The sequence below is a fragment of the Schistocerca nitens genome, chromosome 4, assembly GCF_023898315.1.
Source record: "Schistocerca nitens isolate TAMUIC-IGC-003100 chromosome 4, iqSchNite1.1, whole genome shotgun sequence".
NCBI lineage: Eukaryota > Metazoa > Arthropoda > Insecta > Orthoptera > Acrididae > Schistocerca > Schistocerca nitens.
The window spans coordinates 401,921,875-401,947,465 of NC_064617.1; positions in this window are offsets into that span (position 1 = coordinate 401,921,875).

Sequence of the window (25,591 nt, forward strand, 5' to 3'; positions counted from 1 at the left end):
AAATCCGGCTCTCTCGACTAACTGGTTAGTTACCTGCTAGTTTATAATCTCATGACTGCGTGATATAAGGACCAGTCTAGTCTTCATAGCTCCGATTTGATGCCAATATGAAATTTTTTCTATGACAACTAATGTTTTAGTTCGAGAAATACAAACGCAGCGTGTGAGGTTACCAGATAATTCGAAGATTACTGTCATGATAGCTATTATTGTCTTCATTATACTGCTGCTACACATGTGATTGAAGGAAAGGTTTAAGCTCTTTGATCATTTAAGGAACCATCTACCCAAATATAGTAATTATGTAGTTCCTTCCATGTATAGGGAATACATTTCGATTTAATGTTGAGAATCTCCAATTCTTCCTTAATCACATTAAAATTAAATTAATTCTGAAACCTTTATTTGAACAGCATATCCCAGATATGCTCGATAATGTTCATGTCTGGGGAGTTCGGTGGTCAGGAAAGTCTTTAAATTCAGAAGAGTGTTCCTGGAGCCACTTTGCAGCAATTCTGGACATGAGGGGTGTCGCTTTGTTCTGCTGGAATTGCCCAAGTCCGTCGGAATACACAGGGGAAATGAAGACATGAATGGGGGTAGGTGATCAGACAGGATCCTTACATACGTATCAACTGCCAGAATCGTATCTAGACGAATCAGGGGTCCCATATCACTCCAACTGCACATGGGCCACACCATTACAGAGCCTCCACCAGCTTGAATAGTCCTGCTGATATCCAGGGTCCATGGATTCATGAGGTTGTCTCCACACCAGTAAACGTGCATCCGCTCAACAGAATTTGAAACGAGACTCGTCCTATCATGTATAATGCGTCTAGTCATCAGCAGTGCAACGTCGGTGTTGAAGGGCCCAGGCGAGGCGTAAAACTGTGTCGCGCAGTCATCAAGGGTACACGAGTAGGCCTTCCTTTCCGAAAGCCCATAGCGATAATGTTTCGTTGAATGGTTCACACGCTAACACTTGTTGATGGTCGAGCATTGAAATCGACAACAATTTGCAGAAGTGTTGCTTTTCTGTCACATTCAACGATTCTCTTCAGTCGTGTCAGTCCCGTTCTTGCAGGATCTTTTTACGATCGCAGCAATATTAGAGATCTGATGTTTTGCCAGATTCCTGATATTCATGGTACACTCGTGAAATAGTCGTACGGGAAAATCTCCACTTCATCGCCACCCCTGAGACGCAGTGTCCCCTCGCTCGTGCGCCGACTATAACATCACGTTCAGATTCACTTAAATCTTGATAACCTGCCATTGAAGCAGCAGTAACCGATCTAACAACTGCGACATACACTTGTCTTATACAGGCGCTGCTGACTGCAGCGCCTTATTATGCCTGTTTACTTATTTCTGTATTTGAATACACATGCCTAAATCAGTTTCTTTGGCGCTTCATACGAAATAATCTGCCCACATTTCCCAATCTCTGTACCGGTGTGTTAAAGTTTCCCGCTTTAGGTGTTAAAAACCCTAGCAAATCATCACCAGTCACGTGTGTGTTGAGGCGACAATAATGATTGACGATAGGCACAGCAGACTAAACGAGAATGGAAGTCAATGGCAATGAGAGAGAGAAAGAATTGGACAAAGACAACGGCAGTGGGACAGAGAGAGACAGTGAATGTGGCGGAGTAGGGGACAGTAAGGAAGAGAGAGAAAAGGATGAAAACAGTGACAAGTGGAGAGACAGACGCGAGAAAGTGCCGTATGGAGGAAAAGCAATCACTGGGAGAGAAATATATAGATAGTGGCAATGTGATGGAGATGTTGAGTATCAACACTTCACTTTAAAGTGCGACCGGGTGAAGGGATTGAAATGATCTGTCCTGTAAGAGTGCGAATACGTTTGCTTGTCAATATTTTTGGCAAGCGATGAGGATTGTGGATGCTGTAACCCCTCTTTTCTTTCAGAGTCTTTTAAAGAGGAGCATTTTCGGTTTGCTTATGCGCCGACAGGAACATTTTTCAGTTGGTTTCAAATATGTGTGGTTAGCTGTGTGACGTATGTTTTTTTTATATATTTTCGGTGCCTACAATGTCACGTCCTTAAGTGTCACACAAATTTTTATTTTAAGAGGGGATCACTTAAGACTATTTCCATGGGTTCGCCCCTCAAATTTCTCCCTCATATCACAAAATTGTCGTCTGATGTACAAACTGAAAAAATAAATTCCTTTTAAAGCACAGTTTCGTATATAATTATACTCAAAACCTTACACCTGTGTCACAGAACAAATCCTACATCGAGAATACTTCGCACAAGTTTAAGGGAAGAAATGCTGCCGATAATTATTACAGTATTTAAAGAACATCAAAACATGAACAGGCTGAAATGAACAAACAGTACATGAGACTATGTTAATCAATTCATCTGTAAAAAGCTAAGGAGCATATTAGTAGCAAAATGAGAGATATGCAAAAGTGAAATGCCAAAATGAGCACTTCTCAATTGGGAGTAAATCAAAACAATCAGAATGACTGAAAGAGAGCACAACAACACGAGCCATAAACGAATAAGAGTTAAGCAACTAAGCAAATAAGAGTATAGGCAAAAATGAGATGCCAACAAAATGAGAGCTGGCCGAACTCCGTCGGCACTTATATACGGTTGGGCTCGTGGCGGCACCTCGCGGCCCGTACGCAACAGGTGCGCCTGCGATCGCAATGTACTCTAGCGGCCCGTACGCAAGTTGTGCGATTGCTGTCGCAGCTCGACCCTTAATCTATGATATTACATGGCCCCCAAAGTGGAAGGCGGTTAATTTATTAAATGCCTGACACATTTTGTCAGTTTACTCCGACCGCAAAATTTTACTTTTCATTTTAAATTAAAAATGGCTCTGAGCACTATGGGACTCAACTGCTGAGGTTATTAGTCCCCTAGAACTTAGAACTAGTTAAACCTAACTAACCTAAGGACACCACAAACATCCATGCCCGAGGCAGGATTCGAACCTGCGACCGTAGCGGTCTTGCGGTTCCAGACTGCAGCGCCTTTAACCGCACGGCCACTTCGGCCGGCCATTTTAAATTACTATCACTTTTTCTACCACCTTTACGTTCACTGTTTCACAAAATAATAACTGATTATCACATGTTGTTGTTGTTGTGGTCTTCAGTCCTGAGACTTGTTTGATGCAGCTCTCCATGCTAATCTATCCTGTGCAAGCTTCTTCATCTCCCAGTACCTACTGCAAACTACATCCTTCTGCATCTGCTTAGTGTATTCATCTTATCACATATAATGACATAAATACAAAACATTTTAATCATATTTAAAAAGTACGACGACAGTAATACAAAACATTTTATTATATATTCTTCTACCTGTATTGAACAGAATGTACTGTACAATATTTCAGTTGATGCTTTGGTGTAAATATTTCATTATTTTACAGGTCTTATTTAACTACAAAAGTTGTAATGATTAACTGGCATTTGTTTGAAAATTCATTGTATATACATTGTGACATCTACTGTACACGGAAACGTCTGGAAATCGTTTATGTAGATGAAATTTTTCTGTAGTGTACTTCGTTAACTTCGAAGGTACTACTTTAAAAATGTGTATGGAAATATATAGCGCACACATATCTATCAAACCTTTTGCATCGAGAAGTTATTGTTCAAAAATAATATATGTAAGGTTGGCTCGAAAGACCCCAAATTATCCGAGTCCTTTGAGTAATGATGTTCAACAGACATACATTTCAAATATATAAGGTAACTTATGTATATCCTTATCCTTTCCAATTTACTGGCTATTGACATAGTTTGAGTGTGGTTAAAGAAGTAGTCCAATAGCACCTAGAAATTTTGAATATTGCCCTTTTTGTTAAGGTCCTCAGGTCAAGCAATGGTGTATCACTCATTGTTGATAGGGTACATCGTTTATCATTGTACATATTTCCTTTCTTCTTTGCCCTTTGTGGACTTATCACTACTCAGAATGTAAGTACTACAAATTGTAGGCGCTACGAATTTCGTGCGACTGTTATCGTGTTGTTTTGCTTATCTTCACATAACTATTAGCTATAGTCAACATCGTTATGTAGTCAAATTTATATTCACACAACTCCGGTTTTTTTCTTTTTTCTTTTTTTTCTTTTCTTTTTTTATGAATATAGGAAACATCTTTAAACAGTTAACGTGTTTAGCTGAACATTCTGAATAAAACAGCGAAAGAGCAAATTTATTAGTAGCAACATACGATGTTGAGTCCAAGATGGTTATCTGTACAGCCATTCTGTTTTTATAATCTATATACTTTTTAATGTCTTGATGAGGATATAGTCCCTTTTGTTTAAGGGTACCAGGATCCACTAATATATACACGCCGAGATGGGGTATATTCTCTATTAAAAAAGGTCCAGTATATAATAGCTGCCACTTTTTATTCTTTTTTTGACAATACTGCCGATTTCACATGACTTCTAATCAGGACTTTATCAGCGACTGAGAATGTTCTTTTCCCATTTAGTCTATTATCAAAATATTCCTTCCTCAATTGTGCTTGGTGATGTAGAAAAATGGTCGCCTGCCTGATCTTTTCGTCAAAAGAGATGCTTTGATTTGCAAATTTCGGCCAAATTTCTGTCCACTCATTTTGTTTGGTCATTTTAAACATGAGCTCTTCTGGAGTGTGGTTTGTCGCCGAATGCGTAAGATTATTTACAATTTCCTGACCCAAGCAGTATGGTTGTTATGGCAATACGTCCTTACAAATCTATTGAACTCAAGGAATACCCTTTCTACGGGGTTCGCTTCCGGAAGATATTTGGACACAAGTATTTGCCTAATTTGTAGAGCGGCCAAACATCTTTTCCATGTGGATGAGGTAAATGTGATCGAATTGTCTGACGATATCGCTTGCGGTTTTCCCACGTGCGGTATAAAATCAGCAATTAATTTTTGAAGTATGGAAGAGCTTTTGGCCGACTTAAGAACATAAATTCTGAGGTACTTGGTAAAAACATCAAAAAATGCCACTAAGAATTTTGCACCACCCCTGGCTACTGGGAATGGCCCGCAAACATCGACTGCTAAAATCTGCAATGGAGAGTCTGGTAAAATTGGGTGTAGTTCATCTTTTCTACATATATTTATGGCTTTCGCCTTTTGACAAATTACACAAGTGCCAATCAAGTTCTGGACTTTTTTTTCTAAGATTGGGGAAATAATCAAATGTCCCAATTTTATTAGCACACTTAATAACCCCAAAGTGCCCCCAGGTGTTATGGGTATACCATACTAATTGGTCTAGACAATCAACCGGAATACATACACACCATTTTCCAGATGCAGGATTCTTCCTATAAAATAGCACCTGTTTTTCAAGTCTATAATGGTTGCCGATTTTTGGATTACGAGCTGTCAATAGCTCCTGTTTAACCGAGTTCCACCGAGGGTCGGCATCTTGCAATGCTGCTATATTTTTACCTAAGTCAACAAAATACTGTCAATTTGCCTCATCTTTCATTAGAACCACGTTAAATTCCAATGTTAGATCTGAGGATGGGGAATATTCGTTTAGTCCTTGGGACATCCGAGATAGGGCGGCCACAACAATGTTGTCCTTACCACTGATATACACTATCTCGTAACTGTATTCTTAAAGCAAGAGATCACCTGGCAAGTCGTGCATGTAGGAGTTTGCAACTATGCAAAAAGCTTAGCGCCTCATGATCGCAATACACTTTGGTATGTTCACCAGCTAAATAATAATGGAATTTTCGGAACGACCACAGAATGGCAAGTGGTTACAATTCCGTAGTATACTAAGATCATTCACATGAGGTTAAAGTCCTACTCGCGAATGCAATTGTGCAAGAGGTGTCAATATTTTGAACTTGGAGCAGACATGATCCTAATCCCACATTGGATGCGTCTGCATACAAACAAAATTCAATACTCATATCAGGGTGATGGAGTAATTTTGCATTTAATAAAGCCTCTTTGATTTTTTCAAAATTCGATTGGCATTCTGGAGACCAATTCGAGTACGTATTCTTTTTGAGAAGACGTAACAACGGCTCCGCATTTAGTATTTGATGTGGAACATATCGGCGATAGAATGACGCCAGTCCCAGAAAAGATTTTAATTGCCGTTTTGTTCTGGGCACTGGAAATTTCTGTATGGCATTCAATTTATCACCATCTGGAGGATACCATACTAATCAATCATATGGCCCAAAAATTTAATTTTCTCTAGTGCAAACTTCGATTTACACAGATCAGCTGTAATACCAGCATGCAAAAGCTTATTTAATACATTCTCCAGAATTTACATATGTTCCTCCCAACTATTTGTTGCGATTAAAATGTCGTCTACAAACAGTGATGTCTTACAGGTTCGGGACCCAACGCTTCAGCAAGTGCCGCAGTAAAGACACCTGAGCTTATATTTAAAGCGAATGGTAAAACTTTGAATTGATAACTTCTTCCTGCGTGAATGAAGGCTGTGTATTTCCTAAATTGTGCCGCAATAGGAATTTGTCAGTAGGATGACGGAGATCGAGGCTAGAAAAATATTTTACGCCATGATATCTCTGTATCAATTCGTCTATACTCTCGGGCCTTATTCTCACCGGTATTATAATTTTACTGATTTCTCTTGCGTCGAGAACTAGTCATTCTTGTCCATTTGGCTTGTCTACAGCAAGTAAGGGGCTCGAATACGGACTGTCAGATGGTTCTATGATGTTCCATGCAAGCATCTCTTGAATTTCATTACTAACTGCGTTTCTTTTCGTTCATGGTACTTGGTACGAACTATGACAGAAGGTTTTATGTGGCATGACATTCATCCTATATTCATATCCCCTAATCGCACCAGGTTTTTCTTCGAATACTCGTTTGTATTCACGAGAACCTTAAACAATTCAGAACGCTGCTCTGAGGACAGCTAAGAAGATCAGAGACTATTTTTTAACATTTGTTCATGTCGGTCAGATTTTATTTCTTGAACCTGATTCCCTGAGCCAGTAGTTTTATTTTTTGAAATAGCTTCATTTGTATACATAGGTAAAACTTTCCATGTGTGTCGGTTATCCTCAGTAATTGTAGAGAGACGATTTTCTGTTTGACCTTCAACTCAAATACCTCGTTAGAAAAGTCGATCTTTGCGTCCTTTTCTTGCAAAAAGTAAAATCCTAAAATACAGTCCACTATCAGCGCATCAATTATGAGGAACGTGCATTCATTCACTACATTTACAAACTGTATCTCTAATTGGGCTTGTATTTTCACGCTTCTACTCCCCCCCACCATCGCTCACAAAACCTCACAATTGCTAACCGGCAATATTGGCACCTGTTTTACTTTAGTGATCTATCTAAATAAGTCCATAGAAATCACATTAATATCAGACCCAGTATCAAATATTAGATTGCGTTCACTGAAATACCTTCGATTAATATTTTATTGGCAGGTTTCATAACTGCCGGATGATTGGTGCTCTATTTAGTGTCCTCATTATACAATTCATTTCTCATGTCAGTGCCGTCAAAGTACCTTAACATTTTTAATCTTAAATCAGAATCGTCCCTATCTCGCCCACCCGCCTGCCCTACGGGACTTACTGCGGCGGTAATTTGTTTTCCGCTGGCTGAGAAATCGGCCGCATTTCGGTATCATTTACTTCATCGATTACTATTGGTGGCGGATGCTGTCGCCAGTTTTGATTTATCGGGTTTTGTGTCTGGTTATTCTGTCTCCCTTGATTTCTGTTTTGTGTCGTTTCGTTATTATTGTAGTATCCTGGAGTGAACTGAACCTACGTTCCTGCCTCCTATCCGCAGTACCTCGTTCCCACCAGCCTGTTCTACCGTAGACGTACGCGTTGTTATTGTTTCGGCTTTGGTACGCCGAGCTGGGTTCTCTGCCAAACGGCTCGCGACGCTGACTATTTCCATTCCTCCACGACTGACTGATATAGAGATCTTGCCCGCACATCCTCATGCATCATATCAATTGCATCTAGGATGGAATGCATCTAGGATGCATCTAGGACTCATCAACGTTTGCGTCTGGGGCGTGAATTAATTTTTCGCTTATATCAATAGGCATCTTACTCTTAAGAAAGCACAACGAATCTTTACGCGAAATTGGCTCGTCCCAGAATTTCGTCTTATTCAGGTACTTCTCGAAATACTTTCGGAGCGTTCCTTTGCTATAATTAAACTGCTCGGGGTTCAATACAGCCTCACGAAGTCGTTGCTGTACCCCTAAAGACCAATATTTCGCGAGAAACGTTTTTTCAAACTCGTCATATTTGGAACTTTCTTCAATGACTTCAGTGGCCCACAAGGCCGCATCATTTAACATGAATCCACTTACGTAACGCATCTTTTGTAATTCCGTCCATTTTGTGGGTAACACGCGACGAAAAGAACGAGTAAATACTACTGGATGCGCCCCACTCATGGCAGGTGAGAATGACTGACCCCTCCTGTGTTTGATAATGTTTTCTTCAATAATGACATTTACATAAGGTGTCGTAGCCCCCGGTAATGAATATGATTCCTGATCCCGAATTACCTGAGAATTTACTTCGGTGGCTTGCCCCCACTTTTGTGTACTAGCATCTACTACGTTCTCTGCACATGTCGGCGTGGAAACATCATTCTTGACCACCTCTTTAATATCGGTAAGCTCATTACCAAATTTGTTTAATTGATCATTTACTCCCGTTTGCGATTGAGATAATTCCCGAGTAATTTGCATTTTTACTTCAGAAATCTGAGCAGTTGGATCTATCGATTGTCTTTCATGTTCTTTTGAAATGGAATTTACGGCTTCGTTTACCCGAGAATCTACTTCCACAGATATTTCCGTTTGTTTTAATGACAATTCGTCGAGTGTCGTAGACAGTTGATTTACTATGACCTCGAGAGTACCTTGATTTCCTTTTAACTGTTTTACATCCGAATTTAAGTCTCTGACCGCGTCCTCGTGTTCGCGTCTGAGATTTATTATTTCTTGAGCCATTTATGTTAGATTTTGAGAAATTGTCCCTATCTTACGAGACATTTCGCCCACTTGTGCCGACACTGATTCCTGACTTTTATGTATGTCATCTACTCGTACCGACACGGCTTCCTGTTTTTTATTCATCTCACCTACTTGAAAAAATATAGCGGAGATGGTAGTCGTCATGATTCGTAATTGCTTTTGTATACTGGAAAGATTTTCAACAACTTCTAATTCCTCAGTCTCACTAGTCTCCAATTGTACTTCACCTACTTCCTTTAAATCCATGATTACACACGTCAATTTCAAATCTTAGGCTAGTCGTCACACGAAATACGGATAAATATTCATGGACGCATGTCCGTCACGCTTACGCGGCGGCCTGTTTTGATTACACTTGGCCGTGGCTCCACTTATCTACAGCACTACACGCTACGCTACGTACCGTATGAAAGGGAAATTGTTCAATAAGTATCGGTTGGAAACTATGAAAGGTGGCTACACTGAGCCACAGCGCCAGAGTTCGCGCTAGAGAGTATTGTTCCGCCGCCTCCACTGGCAGTGATTATTGAGATGTCGTAGTGGGCAGTGATTATTGAGATGTCGTAGTGGGCAGTGCTTGGGGAGAGCTCGTGGTAGTCAGCGCTTGTTAAGAACTCGTAGCAGAGAGTGTTTGTTGAGATGTGCTAGTAGAGAGTGCTTGCTGAGATGTGATACTGAAAAGTTCTTGTTGAGATGTGGTAATAGCGAGTCGGTGTGGAGATATATTGTAATGATTAGAGTGATTTTGGTCAATATATGAAGGTAACGAAACTTGATTTATTTTTCATTATTTAATGTCGTAAATAATGCTTCATTACAGGTTCAGTCAACAAAGCATCTGGCTTGTGTTCTGGGATTAGCGTGTAATCCTGGTTTTCTTGCGCAATTGTAGTATTTCTATTTTCTTTAATTAATTCAGTATAAATGATATTTAAAATTTCTTGTGTTGTTGAAGAAGAACCATGCCAGATGCGTACGTTGAGTCATACTTCCACACACAGAACAGTTATACTTGTGCTTTGGTTTCGTAGGTTTTATAGTTGCTGGGGACTTAATTAATTAATTGTGTTAATGAAAATTTCCGTTTCATTCTTTGTTATTGTTCTATGCAGTCAGATAGCGTAATAATACTACTCAGGGCCTACCGTTTACGAGACTTCGTAACCGAACAGACAGCTACTAAAGCAAAAAATTAAAATTATTTGCATTTTATTTTAATTAAGCCCCCATGCACGTGGCGACCGCTGCTTCGGATCGTCCCTTGGAATTCTTCTGATTGTAGAAATAGTAGACAGTAGGATTGTTGTAGTAATTTGTAGTTTAGTAATTGTAGTCTATATTGCATGTGTAGATTTGGTAATTGTCATTCTTCTAATGGTATTTTTTTTGCAAAATTTCATTTCTGTTGTCTTGTCTACGGGTTTGACAATTAGTGCAATTATTTCAATTGTTCGATTAATCGTGTCTGAGGGAAACATTTCGTGTGAATGGTATTGTTGGAGATAAAGTGTCATTGTCTGTAATTTTCATATAGTGACGAGTTTTGTATGTTTTGTAAATGATTACGCGATCGATGAAAAAGGCAAAAATGATGGATAGTGAGAATGACGAAATTGTTAACATGGCGAACTCGCCAACAGAGGAAAACAGTATCATGAATAATGAAGTGGAAAACAATTTAATAAGTCGGGAAAATAGGCCGGAAACAGTTCAAAATTTTTCACAATCGAAAAATTTTCAGAATACGAGATTAACGACAGAAGAGATGCAGCAGTTAATGAGTGCAATATTAAATTTGGGATCACAGTTACGATCTGAATTAAAAATAGATAGGGAAACAATGGCAACACGGTTAGACTTACAAATGGGAACAATGGAGCAGTTTCGATCTGAATTTAAAACAGAGATAGGAACAATTACAACTGAGATGGGAACTTTGGGATCTGAATTAAAAACTGATATGGGAACACTGGAAACACGGTTAGATTCACGAATAGGGACATGTTTCAAAAATATGAAAGATGAATTAAAGAAAGAAATTAGAGAAGAAGTACAACCGATTTTGAATTCTCACAATGATAGATTAATTGCAGTAGAGATTAGACAAAGGGAACAAGATAGAGAACAGGAAGAGAGAGATCGCGTGATAGTACAAAAATTTTCAGAGTTAAATTTACAACGTGCACACGATAAGGAAGAAATATTTGAGAGAATCGAGGAATCTGTACCAAATGACAGATTAAATAACCTGACACAACAATATGAACAGTTAACTACCAAATGTGTCAACACTGAAACCCGAGTCGCGACACTTACGGAAGACGTGGGTAAACAGAAAGAAAAAATAGGTGACTTATCGGAAAGAGTTGAGGAGATTTCAGATAAATTGACAAGTCTTAGTTTAAATGGGGATAGAGATTCAGATGATACAGCTCCATTACCATTTGCAGAAACCGAAGAGTACCAGAACATAAATAAGCATGTTGAAAATCAGGGAAAATTTAATGAACGCGTGAAAAGGGAATTTGAGGCATTACGAATGCAAGTCAAATAAACTGAAGGCGAAATCGTAGGAAAAGACAGTAGAAGAAATTTAGAATCACAGATAGCAGAGGGGTTTCAAGAAAGTAATTTGTTTCATTTACGGGATGCAACAAGAGAGCGCCAGGCGCGCGAACTTGACAATAATCGACATTCAAACTGGGACAGACGCGGTAGGTCTTTGTCGCCACGAGGCGAAAACTTTGACTATAAACACTTTTTGACTGTTCGGAAATTTAAGATCTTTCGTAATTCTAAGAATGACATACATCCATGTGCCTGGTTAGATCAATTTACGTACGCACTTCCGCCAAAGTTGCCACTAAGTCACAAACTAGAAATTATGTGCAGCTATTAAAGTCCTCAGGGGATTCACTACACTAAGTGAATATGTGCCGTAGCGTTCACAGGGCCCCGAGCTGTAGTGGTGCTATTTCCCTTTTAGTTTTCTGCACCGCTGCCTACTCTTTCACTATTCTTTGCATCTATAAAAACAATTCTTCTACTATCCATCTATCTAGACAGTAGGTAAAAAAATAACCGGATTTGACTGTTTTACCCAAAAGTGACTTTGGAAATTACCGTTTGGATTTACTATATTTTCTGCAGCATTCATTCGTAGCTTAAATGAAATTTTACCTGTTTATCTTCGTGACAATATTACTTCATATGTTGACGATATTCTTATTGCTAAAAGTTCTTGGAGTGAGCACAACAAAATTTTTGATTCATTATTACGTATTTTTGCAAGAGTTGGCATTACAGTGAACTTGCAAAAATCTGAATTTGGTCGTTCTCAGGTGAAATTTCTCGGTCACATTATTTCTACAGAAGGTATTCTTCGTGATCCAGAGAAGGTAGACGCTATTCGTAATTATGCTGTTCCTTCCACAAAACGTGATGTTCGTAGTTTCTTTGGTGTCTGTAATTTTCTTAGACGCTTTGTTAGATTGGATGATTTGGCCACACCTCGTTTACACATTTCAGTTATGCGCACTTTGGTCCCAGAAAATGCTTTCATAAATTACGAGAAAATTGTTACTTCAGCAATATGGAAAAACGTATTCGATCTGTTCTTGCCAAATGCAAATTATGTCAAAAGGCTAAGCCGCCAACTGTTTCTCACAGAGCACCGTTGTTCCCTATCATTCCAGCGAAATTAAAGGACATGGCTGCAGTTGATTTGTTCGGTCCAGTGGTTCGTTCTACTAATGGTTTTGCGTACATTTTCGTAGCAGTGGAATTGACATCAAAATATGTGTGTTTTACACCTTTACGCAAAGCAACAGCTCGTTCAGTATCTAACGCTTTCATCAAACATTTTCTTAAAGAAGTTGGTCATGTTGATAAGGTTATATCAGATAATGGATCACAGTTTCGCTCTAAAATTTGGCTTCGTACTCTACGGCGTCGTCAGATTAAACCAATTTTCATTTCACTTTTTCTCCCTCAGTCTAACGCTTCAGAAAGATGGATGAAAGAAATTAATAAATTGTGTCGTCTTTATTGTCATCAGAATCACAGCACTTGGGATCAGTATCTTCATATTTTTCAAAAAATTTCTGAATGAACTTCCTAATGACTCAACTTCTTTACCGCCTATACTGATATTAAAAAATAAAGTACCAACAAATCGCATTTCTGAAATCGTTCCTTTTCCGCCTTCACGGAAACTGCGGCATTCTGAAGTTGTCAACCTGGCTCTACGAAATATTGCGTCTGCGGCTGCAAGAAGAGAGAAATCAGCTAAACGTCCTGGTCGTTTAAAAATTTTGTCAGTTGGTCAGAAGGTATTAATTAAGTCCCACCGTTTGTCTCACAAAGGAAAAGGCTTGTGTCGCAAATTTTTTCTGCTTTATAACGGTCCATATAGAATTCGCAAAATTATTCATGATAACACTGTTGAAGTAGAAACTCTTAAATCTCGACGCTCTAAGGGAATACATCATATATCGAACGTAAAAATTTTTGTGGAATGACATACTCTAGAGAAACTAACAGCTACATGTAAACATGCAAAGAATACAAGGATACCGCGCTGTGTTGTGGCGGCGGCACATACTCAAAGCAACAGTCAGTCTGCGCGCCGCACAAGGCAGTCATTGACCGCAAACAATTACTTCCTACGTCACGCGCCTACAGCTGACAGAGCGCTCAGTGCGAATGCACTGACAGACGTAAACAAATACACAGTCTAATTTCTCGGATTAAATTCAGTATAAAGCTATAGTGGCTTGATGAATTATGTTATTAACGTTCAGTATTTTTCAGGATACGGTTGTATAAAGTATTTAAGACCTTCAGGTAAATTCTGTGTGTGTCCGACGTTAAGAGGACTTGCTATGGAGAAAATTTCAGGAAGAATGTAATTTCAAAAAAAAAAAAAGTAATAAACTAAAAAAGGGTAACTATTAATTGAGTTTATTTTTCAGGTAACATAATTCCACTTAGGTACGTATTTTAGATGTAATTTGCTGCTCGCAATTACGTGATTCATACTTTGTGCTAAATTTCATGTTCTATGAATTTACTTCTGAAGCGACGTGCTTGTGTACATTTGCTGATTTTGACAATTATTGATTAATGAACAGGCTTGTTATTTGTATATATTATGCATCGCTTGGCTGCTATGCTTTTTCACTGATGTCATTTTTTTTAATTATGTGCCTGCTGTGCTTATTTATTTAAATTATAATTGTCACCTGATTAATTGTGCTGACTGTAGTTAGGTATGTAGGTTACACTTTGTGATTTATCTGCTTGCGCCTTCATGTTTACTTATTAAGATTACATATGAACATTTATTTGCTTATGCTGAATGATGCTAATGACTTGTTTATTACGTAAGATATATGTTTGCTGCTGTGCGTATGGATTGCATATTTACACACTTCTGTTTTGTTGTCATAACTACTCTTCAATTTAGAATATAGAAATGCTGATATACTGTGTACGAACATAGAGTTTAGGTTACACTGTGGTATTAATTATAGATTGTTTGCTTGGCAGAGCCTCGTTGTAGGGATTGTGCTGCATCCACTTGTTGACATTCTGTTCTCTACTTGTATATTTACTCGCTATTGCATGTTTTGCTTACGCTCAGTGCCTGATATTTTTAAGATAAGAAAATGAACTGCTATAATTCGACGAACGGCATTAGTACGAGAAACTTCATAGAAGTCACATGAGCTGGAGGTTTTATGGAAGCTGTATAAATTTATGCTAATAGGAAGGAAGCTAACGACATGACATACCAACACTAGGTTTAGACCATTGACAGTTATTACACTGCATTCTTCGTGAGCAATTGAAATAGGAAGTGACACGTGACACAAGAAATACTCCACATGTTTGCTTCTGTTTGCCATAATTTTTGAAGTGGTGTACACACTGAAATATCACGATCATTAACACTTCGTAATCGTACTTAATTACTGAGAGTTATTCGAACCAAGTCTGTTAGAGGTCATGTATGCATTTCTTTTATTTAATGATGGACAAGGAACCAAAATGTATCTTATAATTTATAATGAGTAGAAAATTTGGGTCAGATGGATTACACAGAGGTTGTGTGTGGACACTGTGTCTTCGGATTTTATGGGATGCTGAATTGAAGTTGCACTAGGATTTTGTCTGTACTTGTTCGAGGAGACTGACTAGAGGAAAGAGTTGTTATGGAAGTGAAATGATATTGGTACTGAGGTTTATATATATCGACGTATTGAAGAGGTATGATTGAGGAATTGAGATTATGTGAAGTTGATGATTATTGGAGTTTTCGTGGACAAGAGGTAAGGTAAATGATATTGATGATCGACGTATTGAAGAGGTATTATTGAAGTATTGAGATTATGTGATGCTGATGATTATTGGAGTTTTGGTGGATAAAAGGTGAAGTAAGTGAGGAGCATATTTTTTTTTGTTGGTCTATATGGAACAAGGAGGATAAAGATGGCAGACTAGAACACTCAAGTAGAAGGAAGATTGTCTACACACACACTTTGTCAAATCACTAAGCAGTATATCCTTTTTTTTGGAGAGAGGAAGCATTTGCATATCTTGGCACACTGACAGTTGTTCAGCAACCGTACATTTGATTTGGCTTGGTAAACATTGGTCTTGACATGATGACTATGACGTTGACTAACTATTATTGACTGTTATACATTGCTGCCACTACTACATGATACACATGATGAACATAAAATTTTGATAGAATTGCATTTACACAGTTAACACTATTCAATTACACAGTAGCACCAATGTGGATGAAAGATGAGTGAGTGTGTTTTGTGTGTTTTCCTTTTATAATCCCAGAGAAGTGATCACAACCTATCTCCTAAATATTATTTTACTTGTTTGTTGTGGCTTGCACTGACACCCATAAATATTATAGGTTTACTGATATTTGTGTATTTGTAATATTTAATATGAAAATTATCTGATATCATTTGTGTGTTTATTATGATTTGTATGTTTAGTGTAAAAGCATTGTATGTGTATTCAAACTATTGTTCATGCCTGAACTGTCTGATTAGTGATGGTGCTGCACTTTTCAACATGATGTATGACATTTAGTCATGTTTAATTTCTGCTGATGAACAGTGTGATTAGTGAAAGTGAATATTATGGACTGCAGTCAGCACCTGTTCAACATTGCTGGTGCCACTAATGGAACTGCTTATACTGAAATGGTGTTACTTGTTGATGTCTGCACCTGCTCAACATTGCTGGGTGCCACTGATGGACTGCTTCTACCGAAATGATGTCACTTGTTGGTGTCGGCACCTGCTCAACATTGCTGGGTGCCACTGATGGACTGCTTCTACTGAAAAGATGTCACCTGTTGCTGTGTGCACCTGCTCAACATTGCTGGTGCCACTAATGGAACTGCTTATACTGAAATGGTGTTACTTGTTGGTGTCTGCACCTATTCAACATTACTGGGTGCCACTGATGGACTGTTTCTACTGAAAAAATGTCACTTGTTGGTATTTTTACCTGTTGACCATTGCTGGGTGCTACTGCTGGAACTGTCAACTACTTGTTTCTTGGGCTATGGAAAGCGTTTATGTGAATATTTGTATAAACTGATTTTTTGTGTATTCCTGTTGGTGAAAAGTTATGAGACTCTTACCTGCACATATTCGTCATTGCTGACGCTATTAATTGAACTGTTTAACCACATAATACTTGTGTAAACTGTTATGTAAAGTCACATATATGAAAGAATTTGTATTGCTTACTGTATTTTATATATTAGGTTATTGAAAGGTCAGTGCAAAGCCAAAATTTTGTCTAGTTATATGATATTTACGTATTAATATTATCTTTTATTTTTGTCTGTATTTTTTTGACGAATTTGGTGGTATTTTCACCAGCAATGCTGGCAAAAATACCATCAAATTCTAGCCTGTGGAGGAAGGGCATATGAAAGGTGGCTACACCGAGCCACAGCACCAGAGATCGCGCTAGAGAGTATTGTTCCGCCGCCTCCACTGGCAGTGATTATTGAGATGTCGTAGTGGGCAGTGATTATTGAGATGTCGTAGTGGGCAGTGCTTGGGGAGAGCTCGTGGTAGTCAGTGCTTGTTAAGAACTCGTAGCAGAGAGTGTTTGTTGAGATGTGCTAGTAGAGAGTGCTTGCTGAGATGTGATACTGAAAAGTTCCTGTTGAGATGTGGTAATAGCGAGTCGGTGTGGAGATATATTGTAATGATTAGAGTGATTTTGGTCAATATATGAAGGTAACGAAACTTGATTTATTTTTCATTATTTAATGTCGTAAATAATGCTTCATTACAGGTTCAGTCAACAAAGCATCTGGCTTGTGTTCTGGGATTAGAGTGTAATCCTGGTTTTCTTGCGCAATTGTAGTATTTCTATTTTCTTTAATTAATTCAGTATAAATGATATTTAAAATTTCTTGTGTTGTTGAAGAAGAACCATGCCAGATGCGTACGTTGAGTCATACTTCCACACACAGAACAGTTATACTTGTGCTTTGGTTTCGTAGGTTTTATAGTTGCTGGGGACTTAATTAATTAATTGTGTTAATGAAAATTTCCATTTCATTCTTTGTTATTGTTCTATGCAGTAGATAGCGTAATAATACTACTCAGGGCCTACCGTTTACGAGACTTCGTAACCGAACAGACAGCTACTAAAGCAAAAAATTAAAATTATTTGCTTTTTATTTTAATTAAGCCCCCATGCAACTATTCACTACACTTGGGTGTTCTACAGGTAGATAAACCACTAGGACAAAATGAAGTATGTTTCTCACCAAGTACCTCGTTTAACCAGCTGAACCGTCGATTTTGAAGAATTCACTTTTACAATTGCTCATACAGTCGTTTACATGAACAAGAAAACAGACAGATTAGCAGAATGCCACTTTTTATCAGAAAAAGAGAAATATACATATAACTACTATTTTAATGAATAACTTGTGAACTTACTTTAGAAATAGGCTTAAGCGAAATCCGTCCGGTGCCTCCAGTGTGACGTATATGTTTCATATATGTAAATCATCGGTGTCTACAGTGTCACGTCTTTCAGTGTCACACAAATTTTTATTTTAAAAGGGGATCACTTAAGAATATTTCCATGGGATCGCCTATCAAATTTCTTCCTCGTATCACAAAATTGTCGTCTGATGTAGTACAAACTGAAAAAATAAATTCCTTTTAAACCATAGTTCCGTATATAATTTATATTCAAAACCTTACACCTGTGTCACACAACAAATCCTACACCGAGAATACTTTACACAAGTTTAAGGGAAGAAATGCTTCCGGTAACTATTACAGTATTTAAAGAACATCAAAATATGAACAGGCTGAATTGAACAAACAGTACATGAGACTATGTTAATTCAACTGTAAAAAGCTAAGGATATATTATTAGCAAAATGAGAAATATGCAAAAGTGAAATGCGAAAATGAGCACTTCTCAATTGGAAGTAAATCAAAACAATCAGAATGGCTGAAACAATGTTCATGTCTGGGGAGTTTGGTGGACAGGAAAGTGTTTAAATTCAGAAGAGGGTTCCTGGAGCCACTTTGTAGCAATTCTGGACATGAAGGGTGTCGAATTGTCCTGCTGGAATTGCCCAAGTCCGTCGGAATGCACAGTGGAAATGAAGACATGAATGGGGGCAGGTGATCAGACAGGATCCTTATATACGTATCAACTTCCATAATCGTATCTAGACGAATCAGGGGTCCCATGTCACTGCAACTGCACATGCGCCGCACCATTACAGAGCCTCCACCAGCTTGAATAGTCCCCTGCCGATATCCACTGTCCATGGATTCATGAGGTTCTCTCCACACAAGTAAACGTGCATCCGCTCGATAGAATTTGAAACGAGACTCGTCCTATCGTGTAACATGCTTCTAGTCATCAGCAGTGCAACATCGGTGTTGATGGGCCCAGGCGAGGCATAAAGCTTTGTGTCGCGCAGTCATCAAGGGTACACGAGTGGGCCTTCAGTTCCGAAAGTCCATAGCGATAATGTTTTGTTGAATGGTTCACACGCTAACACTTGTTGATGGCCGAACAATGAAATCGGCAACAATTTGCAGAAGTTCAAAAATGGTTCAAATGGCTCTGAGCACTATGGGACTTAACTTCTGAGATCATCAGTCCCCTAGAACTTAGAACTAGTTAAACCTAACTAACCTAAGGACATCACACACACCCATGCCCGAGGCAGGATTCGAACCTACGATCGTAGCGGTCGAGCGGTTCCAGACTGCAGCTCCTAGAACCGCTCGGCCACTCCGGCCGGCTTTACAGAAGTGTTGCTCTTCTGTCACGTTCAACAATTCTCTTCAGTGGTCGTCGGACACGTTCTTGCAGGATATTTTTACGATCGCATCAATGTTAGAGTATTGATGTTTTACCGGATTCCTGATGTTCATGGTACACTCGTGAAATAATCGTGCGGGAAAATCTCCACTTTATCGCTACCCCAGAGACGCAGTGTCCCCTCGCTCGTGCACCGACTGTTACACCACGTTCAGATTCACTTAAATCTTGATAACCTGCCATTGCAGCAGCGGTAACCGATCTAACAACTGCGACATACACTCGTCTTATATAGGCTTTGCTGACTGCAGCGCCTTATTCTGCCTGTTGACTTTGTATTTGAATACACGTGCCTATACCAGTTTCTTTGGCGCTTCATACGAAATAACCTGCACACATTTCCCAATCCCTGTACCGGTGTGTTAAAGTTTCCCGCTTTAGGTGTTAAAAACCCTAGCAAATCATCACCAGTCACGTGTGTGTTGATGCGACAATAGTGACTGACGACAGGCACAGCAGACTGTAAACGAGAAAGGAAGTCAGTGGTAATGAGAGGGAGAAAGAATTGGACAAAGACAACAGCAGTGGAACAGAGAGAGACAGTGAATGTGGCAGAGTAGGGGACAGTAAGGAAGAGAGAGAAAAGGATGAAAACATTGACAAGTGGAGAGACAGACGCGAGAAAGTGCCGAATGGAGGAAAAGCAATCACAGGGAGAGAAATATATAGATAGTGGCAATGTGAGGGAGATGCTGGTGACTACTTTGAAGGTCAGTAAAACTTTGAAAGACATATCTATTTTGTACGAGCTGTAAATAAATAGTTGCCACTATTAAAGTTCCAATACTCGTATTATTCCTCCTCCTACTGCAACCGTGTAACACCTCAGTGACGGTAGCCAAGACTCACTATGGAATAAGTTGCAGTAAATTTTTAATGCAGGAGACATCCGTGATCGACCATACCTTTCACAAAAATCCACACACGTCAATTACAGTCAGCGGGTATGCTGGCGTTTGACGAGTTATCCTGGAATCCTGTGTTTATAACACTTTCATTTGTGCATCCTTTGTTCAAATGTTCAAATGTCTGTGAAATCTTATAGGACTTAACTGCAAAGGTCATCAGTCCCTAAGCTTACACACTACTTAACCTAAATTATCCTAAGGACAAACAGACACCCCCATGCCCGAGGGAGCACTCGAACCTCCGCCGGGACCAGCCGCACAGTCCATGACTGCATCGCCACAGACCGCTCGGCTAATCCCGCGCTGCGCATCCTTTGTGTCCCGGTCAAATTTATTTACTGTACTCTATCCACAAATCCAAAATAACCATTTTAGACCGACTGATCATGGGTCATGTTGATAAAAAAAAAGATTCGTTATTGTGTATTTTATAGCCATGAGCTAAGTAAAAATGGGGACATGAAACAGCCAGATTTTAAACATTTTTCAATATCTGTCCTTTTCCTTCATTATTACTAAAGTCTCTGAGCTATTTTTAACTGCATTGAAAATAATTTGCTAATCTCTTATTTGGATCCATTGTTATTCGTGATGTTCACAGTAACCCTTGTATTCTCTGAAGTTTTCTTTCTTATTGTCTACCCTTTTTCTTATTTCTCTGGTGCAGTTTCCATCTTGAATTAAAAACTTTCTCATGTAAGTGAAGTACATCACTTCTTTAATTTCAATCTCTACAGCGTTTTACATGTTGCGAGGTATTTCTATGCTTTTTTCATTAGTTTTGTCTTTGAAAAATTTACAAGCAGGCAAATTCATTAGTCTGTGTTTTGCATTGCCTCGACCATTTTCTGTTTACCTTCTCCACTTTCCGCTGAGACAACTTGAAGATGATGCAACTTTCGCATTCTTGCTAAATTCATTTATACTCCTACATTATTGGAGGCTTCATTGAGGATCTTGTCACCAAAACTACCAAACAGGGCTAGAAAAGTGGAAAGTAGCATCTGACTCTTCTCTAATAACTATTTTACCTAATTATTCAACCTGTACTTTCATCACACCTCTTTGGTGTAAACGTAGCAACTTTATTAGTCTCCTTACATTCTATTCAATTGCTTTTTATACTTTAAATATGATCTTTAATCTTACTACATCATCAACATTTCCACAATAACGCTGTTAACTGTAATTAAACTTTTCATCTGCGTACTGACGCACACAGTGCCGTCTCATGCCCTTTTGTATCCTATTTTCAAAATATTACTCTGACAGGTTATTCTTTCTTCTCTAATTTTCGTATTGTTATTGAATTAGATGTTTTGGAGGTGACAGGTGTATCACTAATAGTTCTGTAATATTTGTACAGTTTTTCACTATGCTTCTTTCGTTTGAGGACCTTACTATCTTGAGAAAACCTTCTGTGAAGTATCGTGCACCATATATTTGGTTTGTAGACACAGTCTTCTTAACTCTTTTGCGTTTCACACAGCATGTTAACACTAAACGTGGTTTTCTCATCCTGAGACCTTCCACGGATTTCTCAACATTTCCTTTGTAATATTTGACCATTCCACTTCTGTCACATTTCTCTTATTTTTCTGCTTCTACCTAATCCATTAATCCCATTAATTCTGCATGATTCTGAGAATCACATAATGCTTCTACATTATGATTTCAAATGTTATTAATAATTTTATTTCTAGTTACGTTCATTTGATTATTTAGAATGTCTGTCACAGCTGTTATCTTTGGCTTCATCTTCGTTATGTGTCTGTCTTAGATTTATTAACGTTACCCTGTGCTTCTGTGAAATCGACGCAAACTATGTTTGTTGTTCTTATCACGTTATTGTTCAGTTGATGGTGAGGTTTTCTTCTAATATGTGTAGTAACATTATTTAATTTCCAACTAACATTCATTTTTCTTTGATTTCGTGTGGGATTTATTACTTTCTAGACTTCTGAAATTTATTTTTGTATTTTTATTTTTTAGAAAATCACCTTATATATTTTAGTACTGTTTCTTGCAAATCTGTGCTGTGTTCTAGAATCCTAGATTTATTGGTAGCACGCTCACTGCACAATGAAGAATAGTTCTTTCTCGGACTGGAGACCAGTAGAAAATGATTCTCATATCTTGGATGCTCTCATGGAAATGTTGGCTGAATCTCTTGGAAATTGGTTCCTACTACCTGTTCGTTCCTTAAGACACTTTGTGGAAGAACTAAACATTTTGTGTATAACATGTACATTTTGGTTAGAGAGATACTGATATTAAAATGTACCTTTTTTGAAGATAATTCCCATTCCTGGTACAGAATGATGATCAGTGACGATCGTATGTAGGTAGCCCATAAAAGTGAACAACTTTACGTATTGTTATGGAACTGGTAAAACTGTAACAATCGCTAACATGTGATAATCACACAAAATCATATACTGATTTATTCGACATGCATGGAGTTCCTGATTCACTATAACCACAGCCCCCAAAATGCGCGCATGTGATTGTGTTATATATTTATACCACTGTTGTCACAGAATAAAGTACCATCAAAATATAGATTGTATTTAGAAGACAATATATGAAACCGATATTTTTTTCTATTTTTTTCTGTCTTTAGAGTAAGACTGCTGGAATGCACATCGCTTTCGCCATACTTGCGGCCGTGACCCTGATTATGTCTGTTTTGATGTCATTTGTGCCGGAGTCTTTTAATGAGAAGCTTCCAGAGACAAAACAAGATATTTCACTCTTTGGAACGAGCCAGAAGTACTGGAGTCTTCCAAGCCAGAAGTCAAATGTATCAGAGAGAACGCCAGTGTAGGATATATTGACAACCAGAAATGGAGCTCTGGAAATGATCTCACAAAATTCTCTTTAAGGAAATACCTTGACCAAAGTAAACTTGTAGTCTTTTTTCTTTAGTGTATTAACAACGACAGCAGTTTAAACTGGAAATGATAATACAATTGCGATTCAAGTGGTATGATGAGAAAGTGGTGAGGTGTTCCTGTTACATGCACATGTGAGATGATACATTATGCGAACACATTGAAAACAGACGTGTTGATTGTATCTGCAGATAGTTAGTAAAATGTGGAAGTTACATTATATTTTCTAAAGTACCTCCATATTGTCTCCAGGATATTATTAGTATATAATTACATTTTCATACATATGCAGCGGTTAAAATCTTAGTTTGGAGACCTTAACATCCAAGAAATTACACCTACAGTTCATAACGGTTTAGCAAAAAGGAATAAGTTACTGAAGCAAAACCAAGCCATCCATAAACAATGGGGCAGACAAATACATTAATGAGAAAACTGAGGTGTTATTGGAACTAATAATAAAATTGTTAGTAGTAATAATAGCGGAAGGTTCGGTAAAGTGGTAGTCTATCAGAAATAGAACTTTCATCTTACAGTGATATTGACAGAAGTTTGTGGTTTATATTTTTTGAATCTGCATACTATAAGTTATCATAAAGAACATTTACAAGTAAAATATATAATTATGTATACTCATACATTCTTATGAAACCTCTCAGAATGGCCACTTTTCTCGACCTAAAGCGTTAAGTGGCCGGTGTGGACACACGTACTCCGAAAGTGTACAGCAAGTCTATTTTTATTGAAGTAACGCCACCGGCTTGCCGTCTTCGTTTAAGACAAACGCTTTGCAACCGTTGAATTGATCGGTAAACGGTTTTATGCATATTATAAATGTGATGAGCAGGAAGGAACTGATTTTGTTGCACTATTTTAAAGATATCACAAAACGGGTCTACATTGTCTTTGTTAAAAGGTTGTCCTCCAGCACAGGGGTTCCCAAACTTTTCATCTGACGGAACACTCTGAGAATCCTGATACTCTGATGGACCACCTTGCTTATTTTGCAGTTTTTTTTTTAAACATCAGTCTTCGGGCTGGTTTGATGCGGCCCGTACGAATTCCTCTCCTGCGCCAACCTCTTCATCCCAGATTAGAGCTTGCAACTTACGTCCTCAATTAGTTGCTGGATGTATTCGAATCTCTGTCTTCCTCTACAGTTTCTGCCCTCTACAGTTACCTCCAGTCCCACAGTACCATGGAAGTCATTCCCCCTTATCTTAACAGTCGTCCTATCACCCTGCCCCTTCTCCTTGTCAGTATTTCCTACATATCCCTTTCGTCTCCAATTCTGCGCAGAACCTCCCCATTGCTTAGCTTATCAGTCCAACTAATTTTCAACATTTGTCAGTAACACGACATGTCAAAAGCTTCGATTCTGTGCCCCAAACGTACATTCCCAGAAATTTCTTCTTCATATTAAGGCCTATGTTTGATATTAGCAGACTTTTCTTCGCTAGGAATGCCTTTTTTGCCAGTGCAAGTCTCCTTTTGATGTCCTCCTTGCTCCGTATGTCACTGGTTATTTTGCTGCCTAGGTAGCAGAATGCCTTAACTTCATCTACTACGTGACGGTCGATCCTGGTAATAAGTTTCCCGCTGTTCTCATTTCTGCTACTTCTTTCTTCAATTTACTCTCAATCCATTTTCTGTAATCATAAGACTGTTCATTCCATTCAGCAGATCAAGTAATTCTTTTTCACTTTCACTCAGAATAGCAATGTCATCAGCTAATCGCATTATTGATGTCCTTCCACCTTCAATTTTAATTCCACTCCTGGGCCTTTCTTTTATTTCGATCATTACTTCCTCGGTGTAGAGAATGAACTGTAGGTGAGAAAGACTACATCCCTGTCCTACACCCTTTTTAATCCGAGCACTTCGTTCTTGGTTATCCACTCTTTTTATTCCCACTTGGGTCAAGTACATATTGTATATTAGCCGTCTCTCCCTATATCTTACCCCTATTTTCCTCATAATTTGAGCATCTTGCTCAATTTTACATTCTCGAACGCTTTTTCTAGGTCGACAAATCCAATGATCATGTCTTGATTTCTCTTTAGTCTTGCATCCATTATCACCCACAACGTCAGAATTACATCTCTGGTGCCTTTACCTTTCCTAAAGCCAAACTGATCGTCACCTAACGCATCCTCAATTTTCTTTTCCGTTCTTCTGTAGATTATTCTTGTAAGCAACTTAGATGCACTAGCTGTTAAGCGGGTTGTGCAATAATTCTCGCACTTTTCGGATCTTGCAGTCTTCGGCATTGTGTGGCTGATGTTTTCCGAAACAGACGGTATATCGCCAAACTCACCCATTCTACACAACAGCGTT